This window comes from Dicentrarchus labrax, unplaced genomic scaffold (assembly GCF_905237075.1).
Source record: "Dicentrarchus labrax unplaced genomic scaffold, dlabrax2021, whole genome shotgun sequence".
NCBI classification, from domain to species: domain Eukaryota; kingdom Metazoa; phylum Chordata; class Actinopteri; family Moronidae; genus Dicentrarchus; species Dicentrarchus labrax.
Window position 1 is genome coordinate 12530308 of NW_026136723.1, and position 11462 is coordinate 12541769.

Genomic DNA, 11462 nt, shown 5'->3' on the forward strand with positions numbered 1-11462 from the left:
CTATATTTGGGAATTTGCTTGCACATCCCACAGAGTAACACTTCAAGTACAGTCGATTTAAAAATCCCTACATGTTTCTGCTGCTTTGATGAGAGGCAGTACGCTGTGCGATGATTAGTTATGCTTGTGGGGTTGGGATGGCTGGCTAGATGTCTGTGCTTTCTTTTCGGCATTTCGGTAAGTCAACGGATCAGCTTGTTGTTCCTCAGAATACAAAGTTTCCATCTGGACCAGACCATCAGATTCAATTACTGAGCACAAAGCCCACAGCAGCACAAAAACCCACAGCATTCAATAACAGATGGAAATAAATAATATGATTTTTATAAGAAAGAAAAGGGAACTCTAAGATAGTGGAATTGGCTCATGAGGTATTTTGATTAAAAAATATCTGCTGATTGCTTTCCATCTCATCCCATTTCATTTGTGTGTGATTTGCAGCAGTCTGAAGACCTGAAAAAAAAAAAAAAGAGACTCTTACTCATAGCTAGAGCAGAAGATCATTTTGTTTCCGTGAACGCGTTGGACATAACTTTAATCAAGGAAATTACAAACTGGGTTGAGGAGGTTGAAAAAGTTGTAAACAGAAGTGTTTACGGCTGATTAATCTGGAACTAAAAACATGAATTAAAATATACCAAATGTTAAGGGTCTTTACAAGCGGAGTGAAATTCTTTGCTTTATTAGGAAGTCTAACCTTTGGAAATTTGATTTGAAGATTGAGATCTTTTCAAACAAACTTCTTTCACTTTTATCATCACACATTTGTGAACACAAAGTCAACACACCACAAAGGTTAGGTAAGTCAAGGAGGACGTGGACTTTGACCAGCAGTCAAAGCCTCACACTGAATGAAGAATTACGGTCAAAATGGAATTCAGAGTGAACATTAGCGTGGAAAACTCAAAGGCCTACATTAATCTGAACTTTCCAGTATCGGCACAGCTTCTAAAATGCTCCACTGTAACCCTCTACAGCAACACGCCATCCGTTTGAGACTGACATATTAACGACATTGATCCACAGTTATTTCACTCCAGCACAGATAAGAGAGCCACCATTGCTCCACATAAATGAAATCAGGGACCATATCTCACACTGGTACATGACGCAATATGAAATATAGAGGCAACCATGCAAGCTGGGTAGGTGCTGTGCTGTTGCAGTGAAGTAAGTGTGTGTGTGTGTGTGTGTGTGTGTGTGTGTGTGTGTGTGTGTGTGTGTGTGTGTGTGTGTGTGTGTGTGTTTTGCAGGGAATGTGACAGCAGGGATCAGATAGCAGTGAATGCATCCCAGACTGGATTTAGAGTCTGCCTGATATAAGGGTGGAAGGGGGAGATTGTCTTAGATATTTATTGACTGCAGCGTTTGTGCAAGCAGTACTTAGTGGCAGAGCAAAGGAAACTAATGCTTTGTGTTTCCACAATTTCAAACTTGTATTTGATTGGACTTTTACACAGCTTCGAACAAAGATAGCCCTCATGCGATACCCGGAAACACAACGCGCTCTACGCGTTCAGTGAATAAATTTAATACTGCAATCATATTGGAAGCTTGAATTGAACATTCTCCTGAAAAGTCCCTTAAAGCCACTGATTTGCACCTTGTCACCAAATAATTACAGTTGTTAGAGTCACTCAATCAAGTCAACATCCACACTATATGCCAAGCCTTTGTGGAGGTTCTGCAAAGGGCATTTCAGGACATAAGGCCTCTGAATCCTGTCACTTAAGATTAATCTATGCCACTCTAGCTTCACTAGTGATGAGGCAGGAGGATAGACTGCACTCCTCAGGGAGAAAGATGGGTAGAGGGAATGGAAAATGTAGCCTTTGCAGTAAGAGTTAGGAATGGCATAAAAAAGTAGGTAAACAAGAAAAGGTTGCGTGACAGTTAAAAAAAAAAAAAAAAACTGGTTATACTGTTGCCTTTCAGCATGACTGAGTGCAGTGCTTGCGAACTATGCAAACCCTCCATGTGCACTTGCCTAGGGTAACGAGACAGTCTGTCACCAGGAGTTTATGTCCTAACAAGTCTTTACCTCAATCTGACTACAGACAAAGGCCTCGAATGGGGAAGTGGACTGGAGAGAGGGTCTGATGGGCTACAAGAGGCCAAGCCCTCAGCAGACCTTTTCCTGTCTTCCTCCTTTCGCTGCTGAAGACAAAGTCTTAGGTGCCTGGCCGCAGAATAATCAGTGAATACTGTGGGAGCTTTATTTAGTAAAGCACACGCACACGTGCGTGGAGAGGAAAAAACTAAGCAGCAAGGGTCAGAGGTCTGCTATGTAGAATCAGCTGTCAATTACGCTGGCCTCCTATTCACCCACTCCTCTCCCTGTCTCTGGTGCCCTCTGTCAACTGCACTTGTTGAATTTGGATGTATTATTATTGTTTGTTCCCTTCCACCCCCTCGCTCAGTCCCCCTGATTGCAATCCGAGTTCCAGCCTTCCGGCATTAAGTATGCAAGCCCTGCTGCATGCAGTGCATTCGCTATCAGCAATCAGCAAATGCCACCATCTCTTGCCTTTTTCCTACAGACAGGATAAAAAAATAAAAATCCTAACACATGCAAACAGACAGGAAAGTGAACACTGACTGAGGGGAAAAGTAGAGTAGGAAAAAGAGGACTGAATGTCGAGCGCAGACATGGAGGTATGCAATTACACTGACAACTGTCGTTGTGCAAATCAGATGAAGGAAAGAAAGCCTCCAGTTACCTCATTGTCTCAATACACAACATTGAATCTGTACCACAGGAACATGCAAGTCTCATCTTTACATTTTTAAATGACCTATGAAACACTTACTGCTTAACTTACAGGTAGTCAGCAATCATGAACGGTAGATTCTAATATTGTTTGGCAAGTTCAGTTTAAAACACTTGATCACAGCTACCCTGAGAAGCTGCAGAGCACCTACAGCCTCATCCTCACACAGTGATGAGCTCAACATACCTCAAACTGTGGCAGCTACAGACGAGCCTGCTTGTAAATAAAGCTGCACAGCTGAGTAGGTTAGAGTACTTTGCTTTTTATGAGAAACACATGCAGTGAATGAATCACAAAGAAAAAAAGTATGCAAAAGCAGTGAATTTCAATTCCTCATTTGACAACTCATACATGTACACCAAGATCCAAGATTTTATGCTGAAAAAGAAAATTCTTGTGATACATATTTGTGGAGGCAAACTTTGGTCTTAAAGTAATAATTGGACATTTGGGGAGATGCATACGTTTCCCTTCTTTTTTAGTTGAGAAGACTGAACTCTTATGTCATGTATGACCAGGAGCTGTTAGCTTAGCATAAAGACTGGAAACTGGGGTAAACAGCTAACCTGACCCTGTCCAAACAAACTACAACTTACACAGACGGCTGTGTTTAATTACGTTGATTCTTGTCATCATTCAGAGGCTGCCAGGCCACCGGTGGACACTCCAGGAAGTTAATGCGCCTGGAAATAGTCCGGCACATAACAAACAAGATGTAATGTATTGATTAGTGAGCTGTAGAGGGTAGCCAATAGGGTTGGGTGATTGGACAAATATATCGGCTATCAAGTACCTCAAGTCCATCGCCGGTAGTTATTTTTTGGGATGAATTATTGAGTTATTTTTTCAGAAGAAAGAGCCGCTCAGTGACAGATGTTCAGCGGCGCAGTACAATTAAGGTTTATTTTGACTAGTTTGACAACAGAATACAGTTACAAGGTGATTTCACAGCAGCTCCACACCAACTCCAGGGAAGATGGTAGCATAGAGCCCCAATACCACCAGAGTTGGTGATAGACCGTTCTGGTTAGTTATGTTGTTTCTATAGAGTTTGAATCAGGTGTGTTTTAAGATTGCTTAACAAGGTCCTAAGAGCGTTACAATAGAGAATCTTGAGTTTAAAAAGGTGTACAGTTGTATTTTTACTGTAAAATAAGTATTTTTCTTTAACTTTCTTGACATTTGGTGATTTTTTGTTAAAGCTATGAGAGGTTGTAGCATGTAGCAAACTCACCGCTCATCTCCCAGCTTAATTTAATGGGGCAGTGATTGCTGGCGCAGCACACATTCATGCACAAATATATCAGCAATCGTCAATTGTTGGACTGATGGTGGCCAGAAGGAAAATTTCAAAATCTCAATAGTCAAAACCTTTGGAGAGAGCAAGCAAGCTCTCCTGTTTCTACTCTGTATTCTAAAAAAAAAAAAAAAAAGGTAAGCAAACCAGCTGCTGGCTGCAGCGACATTACTGCACAGACATGAGCATGGTAGCAATTTTGTCATCTGGGAAATAAGTTTAAAATATCAGACTGTTCCTTTCATTCATTCATTCATTCAGAACAGCCTTATACATGTTTCTATAGTCAATAACATTTCATTAGATTACTCAGGGCCTGTATAGCCCGTTCTGAACTTCCACCTGACGATCTGGGCCAACAACCTTTCATCCATTAATGGAGAGGCTTTCATACTACATTTGAGTATACTTCTCCACAGCAATGTCAGATGCATATATCCACAGGCCTAGCATAAATACCACTTTGATCTGCCCACAATAGAAGAGTAGCTTAGGGATAATGGTGAGATCACCTCTCCAACCCCCTCTCATCCACTCCCTGGAATATCACTCTGGCAGTAGTCAATGAGCAAAGCTTTGTACCAAGAGTCAATAGCAGGAAAGGGCAGCACTGAAAAGAAACCATTGAGTCAATGATTTGACCATTACTGTGAGATTAGCATTACTTGCATTACATGATTTAGTGCTGAGTCTAAACAAGGACCATCCCGGAGACATGCTCTTGTGAAGCAAGGTTGTAAGTCAGTGGGTGGAGTGTTTGTAGTATGCTACATAATAATAGCTAATGCCTTTGTTTTGATTAGCAGTTTGACCCCAGAGATGGTCTTGGCTTGCTCATTGTCAGCGAGAGACTGGAGGGGAGCGTTGGCATTCAGACCGGATTCCTTGGCAGTCGTTTCACTCAGCGGGGATCAGCTGTCTGCCAGAACAGATTACACCTGGGATACTGACGCCATCTCCGGAGAGTGTTTTGACAGCTGACCCCGAAAAAGCGATCCCTCATGGAAACACCAGCGTACCACCGAGGTGCAGAGTTCATACATATTGGGTTTAACATTGGTTGAAGTGTGAGGATTGCATATAGATGCATCCAATAGGAGTGAAGCCTGGAACACCGCCCCCTTGAACATTTACTGAGCACTGACATTAAATCCTGGAGGTGATTCAGAGTTTGTGGTAACAAACTAATTACATTCTCAGACATTAACATTAACGTACATATGAATTAATGTGTGTACATATTAGATATTAATTTACTTCATAAACACAAAAGGTCTATTTAGCAAATAAAGACGGTTAATGGTTGGTTGTAGGTGGATCTAAAAACCCTAGAAACAGTCCCCCTCCATTAGAAATACTTCACACAACTCACGTTTGAATTAATACATAATGTATGTTACCTGCATACTGGAGGCATGGATGTGAGCGCATACTTGTTTCAAGAAATCAAACCTGCATTTCCCCACATCTTATTTCTTCACGGGTAGGAAAGGAACAAGGAACGGCTGCTAATTAAGTAGCACATGTAGGGTGTGTGTCTGTGGTCACATGACACACTGTTGGTTTCCAAAGCTAATCAGATACGTGCTGAAGTGGAGGAAATACTCAGGCGGCACAGGACATCTTCTGCTAATCACAGAGCTAAGCAACAGAGCTAAAGTCAGACAGGAAAAGACAGAGATACAACAAAGATTAAAAACAAAAAGGAAAGCAGACACCTGTCTACTCCAATGGCGTGACCCTAACTGCTAATGAATAGAGGACTCATACACAGCCAATTAGTAGATGTGCTTGTTAAAGCGACCACTTAACGCATGCTGTGTCAGGATGGATTGGCCTTTCATGGCTGCTTTGGGGCTATTGATATGGCTGCTGACGAGTGCAATAAGAGAGGAAAAATGCTTTGAGCCTAAGACTTGGTTCACACTAGCTACCTGAGCGGCGTGTGGCGGCTATGGTGCTGAACAGCTGCGTCTGGCACGCATGCGGTGGCTGCCAGCACTATCTTTCTATACTGAGTTTGCCTTTGACAAATACCATACAACAAAAGCCTTGTTAACATATGAATGGATTATGTGCAGAGAGCATTTAATCTGAAACAGATACAGGAGGTGTTGAGTAAATGTATGTTTCCTATAGCTACAGACATTGAAACTGCAGTGAAAAGGTGTATGTTACTGGTATAATGTCAATATGACTGACACTGACTCGTGACTCAGTGTGACTGCTCTAGTCTGTTAATATGGGTGCCATAATAAAAAGAAAGTCATTCCAACATGTCAGACTGACAGTTTGAACGAGTCGTAACCAAGCCCCCTTTCTCTACTGTGGCATTCTGCTCTGGATAACCATTTCATTCTCTGCAAGCAAATAAATGAAGGTCAGTCGGCTTAACAGCAGCCACACACCACTCATCTGCTGTTTACTTGCTGCTTCGCTTCTTGTATTTTACCAGCTTTGAGAGAAAGAGGGAAAGAACAAAGAGGGGGGAGAAATTAAACAGTGAATGAGAGATAGATGGCGTTAGAGGGTGAAACTGTGAGATACTGCAGCGCAGCAAAATCCACAGGAAAAGGGGAAGATGGAAAGACGCAGCTGGAGTTGAAGATGAGAGGCTGATAAGCAAACAGGTGAATAAAGATGGGAAAGGAAGAGGGAAGAGTAGTGACTGGCATAGAGATAGAAGGAATGAATAGTGTAGACAAACTAGGAGAAGCAGAGTAGGGCGGGGAAGACTTGGCACAGTAGAGGGAGGATGGAGGCAGCACCACGGTGAGATGCCTCATGGGAGGATGACACATATCTTATCCCCCGGAGAGTGAAGGAGAGAGGCCAGACAACCCTGCTGATTGACTGGCAGTGTCTCGGCCTGTCATTCACCATCCACTCACACTCATCAACACTGGCTCGGCTCCCTGCGATGGAGCCAAGGGCAGAAAGCAGCACTGCACAATAAGACTCACCCACATAAAGCTGCTCTATGCCAAATGACTGTGCTGCATAAAAAGGAGCTTTTAAAATGTGCGATTCCCCGTCCCCGGCTCTTTTTCAACAAACAGCCATGTTATCCTGGCGCGACATCTGAGAGCTGCATTTCTGATATGAGCATTAAATTCCCCGTCATCTCGGGGAAAGACTGAAGAGAAATGGGCTGACAATAGTTATTATAAAAGTTGGAAAAAAAATAAAAATAAAAATGCATACTGTAGTCAACCTGAAATCTGCTTCTGTTGTATCAAACAGTTTCCTTGTTGCAGTCTCCCCTCACTGAGTTAGGAAAGGGTGATTGACAGAAGTTAAACAACCTCCATTTTCCACCCCTGTCCTTGTTCCACAAACAGTAAATATGTGGCTATTAATTACCGCATGGCCACTGCTGCTGAATCCAAACATCCCGAATACAGTGTCAGTATGACTCACCAGATTGGCGCTGTCCAAGGTGCTGCCAGAGAGAATACATCACACTTCTCAACACTGCAGCCCACAAGTAGCATCTGAGGGACTGGTGTATTAGCACTGCTCTCTAGTGGTCATGACATGCATTACTGCACTGTTCATACAGGTCACCGTCACCATCTGGTGGGGAGGGGACACATTACATTTTTGTCTTCAAGCCCTTGTGTGCCTTACTGTGGAAACTGAGGTGGTGTCTCTACACCCACTGACACTGCAATTATGCTTTTGATGAAGGATGTGCACATGTGTCAGCAGTGACGAGAAAATCTATGAATTCACAGTTTTATATCAGTTGACATTAAAAGACTAAAATTAACTGGATTGGAAAGGAACGATGCACATTAATTACATGAAACTAGTAAATGGGGTGGTAATCTTTGGGCTAACAGGTATTGATGACAGTCACTTCCTGAAGGAGCAGGAAAATACAAAAGTGTGTGAGTATCGAGCTTTTTATTTATTTAAAAAAAAAGTTATCTGCATTCATTTGATAGCACAATGCAGTAATGCAGTAAGATTTGGTCGGGTGTTTGGTTATGTGTTCTAATGTGAGTAATTCAGCTCCTCTTTAATGCTCGAGTGCTCCACGCCAACATCTCTGGGTAATGAGGTACAGAGTATCCTCAAAACATCATCTTTGTATTAAATCTAAAATGCACCCAAATGTTTGCCTTTTTTGAAAATGAACTACAAGATAACTCACTAGATGGTGCTGCACTGTGCTTTTATACAGTTGACTTAACCTTTCCAGTCCATCAACATTACTTAAAGCAATTCCTTTAAGCAATCTTTGGAATTTGAAGCAATTCAGAATCACAGAGTGTAAGAATCGTAAATGTTATACGACTAGAAAGGGCTACATTTTCTAAATCTGTGTGTGCTTGCTAGCAAAAATGTGAACCACAAACTGAATCATGTGAAATAGTTGAAATACTGAAAAGTTGTAGCTGAAGTGGCAAAGTATAAACACTGAAGAAAGTTGAATTAGCAGTTTTAAATTAAACTGCTGAAAGGAGTTGAAGACTCAAGTTCAAGCAGTGGAAGGAGTTTAAGTGCATGTACTTGCAGCTCAATTCATCAAGTTGAAGTGCTCAAACAGAAGGAAAAAAAACATGTCAATTAACCGTCCTGTTCTCAGTGCTGCTGAAGGCAGCTGACTGCTGTGAATGAGCACTGGTGTTTGTTGGAGTTAGAAGAACTGAAAAAGGTTTTTGGTTGTAGTTCAAAGGGGGTGCAAGAGTTTGCATTGCTTAAAAGCGAGCACACTAATTATTTCACGTTCCTGTCTGTTCACAGTATATGAATGAATTTCAATTATTTGACAAATTATAGCATGGATATAGTTTTTTCAAATATGAAGGTCTAACTGCTTTTTCAAAGCTTTCTCCTCACTGCCATACAAATCTTTTATTGTCATTGATATTAGTATTTGTTAGCCTAAACATCACACACACACACACACACACACACTATGAAATAACTGTTGCAACACCCCCAGTTGCTGAAGACAACAAATTTCCCGGCCTCTGTGACCTCAGCTGACTCTACAGCCTTGGTTGTGGACCTCTAAGGCAGAATCAGTTCTCAGTTGTCAGAGTTACTATGTGCAATGCAACATTTGTGATTTTTACATCCCTATTAATTCATCCTTGAAGCAACACATTCTAATGTGACAAACATCCATTTTACAAATGTGCCTCAATGCTGAGTGAAAATGGATAATCTTTTTGAGTGTGCATAGTCTTAAAAGATGCTAAATCCCACTTTGAAAATTAAATGGCTTTGCTCTGAAGCACCAGAGAATGATATGCACCAGTGTAGCCTGTGGGGAGTTACTGTGCGGAAATACTCGGTCTGCATTAGACAGAGACAATTGATCAAAACAGACTAATTAATGTATGTGTTTTACATATATTCATTTCCGTATCAAATATTAATGAAAATAAACGTATTTGTTTTTCAAATGAGCACAAGGCTATCAAATATTTCAGACACACCTCATTAAAGATACAGAGCCAAGAGCGAGCATGCATTTTTAAAGGGCCACGATTCACAATGGGGTATCGCAGAGTTGGCTGCTCAGTAGTGTGGCCTAGATCAGCTATGCAGATGGCTGAGTGTTGCAGGAGATCAAGGACTTCTTGTAAAAGAATCTAAAACTCTTGGCCTTTTCTCCCCTATATTCTTTATAGCAAACATAAAAGTAGTCCTTGGGGCCCTCAATGTCCAGAAAAAAACAATTCACACAGCTTTAAGAGAGTTGAGGAGGCTTTGGCCCAATTAATTTGCAGAGTAAGTTTAGAATATACACCCAGCACAATTGCAATTTCGAGGTTGCCTTTAGGGAATTTTCTGCAGTGATTATTAGGGAATGTGCTGTACTTCTCAAACTTGTTTCTTGTTCACAGTGGCATGGGGTAGGAGGCAGTGATGCAAGTGTAATAACATAAGAAGTGCTTGTTACACAGTGGATCTACACTCAGTTGGTAGTTTGCAGAGTCCGTCTATAGCCAATACATTCAGTTTTTGTTCCTACCATTTTGTCCTCCCCATTTATATAAAAAATGGCTTACAAACCTGTCAGTATAACCCAATACAACAGCACCGCAAACTACAAAATACAATTGGCAGACCGATCAATAATGAAAATAACCATGAATTGGACAATAGCTCTAATAAAGGTTGATTGAAAGCTGGCATTAGTTTTCTCTTAACGTAATACACTGCCAACTGAGTGGGGTATATTAGTTTTAGGTTTTTAAGGTCAAAGCTGCTGCTGGTTCAGAAAATACTCCTATTACCTAACACTGACTGACACTAACACTGATACCATAGATATGAAACACTGTCATAACTATTGGACCAAACAACAGATTGTATGCCAGTCACATAGACAGAAGGCAATGCAGCTCCAACAACACAAAGACAAACCAACACAAGTCCAGATGCTCACTTACCGACACAAACAGTATGAAGGTTCAACAGACCTCCCAGGCACCGCAGTATGGCTGACAGAACAGCTAAAAGCCAGCTACAAATACATAAAAACATATCAGCAGGCATTTGCTGGCACGGCGGCCATGACACCACACAGAAAACACAACACTGCAAACAAAAATTATTTGCACTTACTGTCCTTTGGAGGCTCTCCGTCTCTTTGAAGCTGTAGTTGAAGCTACTTCTCGTCCCCTTAAAAGGCCTGTTTTTGTCCAGAGCTGTCTGTCAAACCTTCCCGATATGTTTTCATGTTGAAAATGTCCACTTCACAGGTCTCGGTATCCGACTTTCATTCAAACGATATTTGCTGTCAATCTCAAGACTGTCTAAATCGGGCCAAACTACAGAAAAGAAAAAGAAAAGAAAAACTCAATGTGTAGGCCTTTCCCACAGCAGCCATTTTCACATGACTCAGTAACACAGGTGTTACCAATCACACTGATTGAGGTCCTGTTCCAGTTAGTGTAGCACAGTCTTCCCAATGAGCCAACCTGAACGTGCGGAGCCCTCATTAGCATCATTGTTGCACCTGTGTTTACCCTACAATTTCATGCCAAAATGGCTGCTGTGGAATATCCCACCATACTCCTGAAGCAGAGTCAGTCCAGGCGACAGGTCCGACAGAGCTGTGGGTCTTATTATCAAAACGTCTATTTCCTTTTATTTTTCAGTTGACTTTATTTCTGTGCTAGCAACTCAACAGGCCACTGTCCTGTTAAGAAGGCAGTAAGTGACTGCTGCTGCCAGCGGCTCTGCTTTTGATTTGAGGTAGGGAAGCATAGATAGCCTACTTATAGATAAAGTTCCAACACTTGTAAAGTTTTAATTTACAAAATCATTTTAAGATAAAAACCAATGTTACAAAAATGTCTTCTTATATCCGGCTAGGTTGGCCCAAGCCAAAATGTTTTTATTAGCATGCTCATGTATCCATATTAATC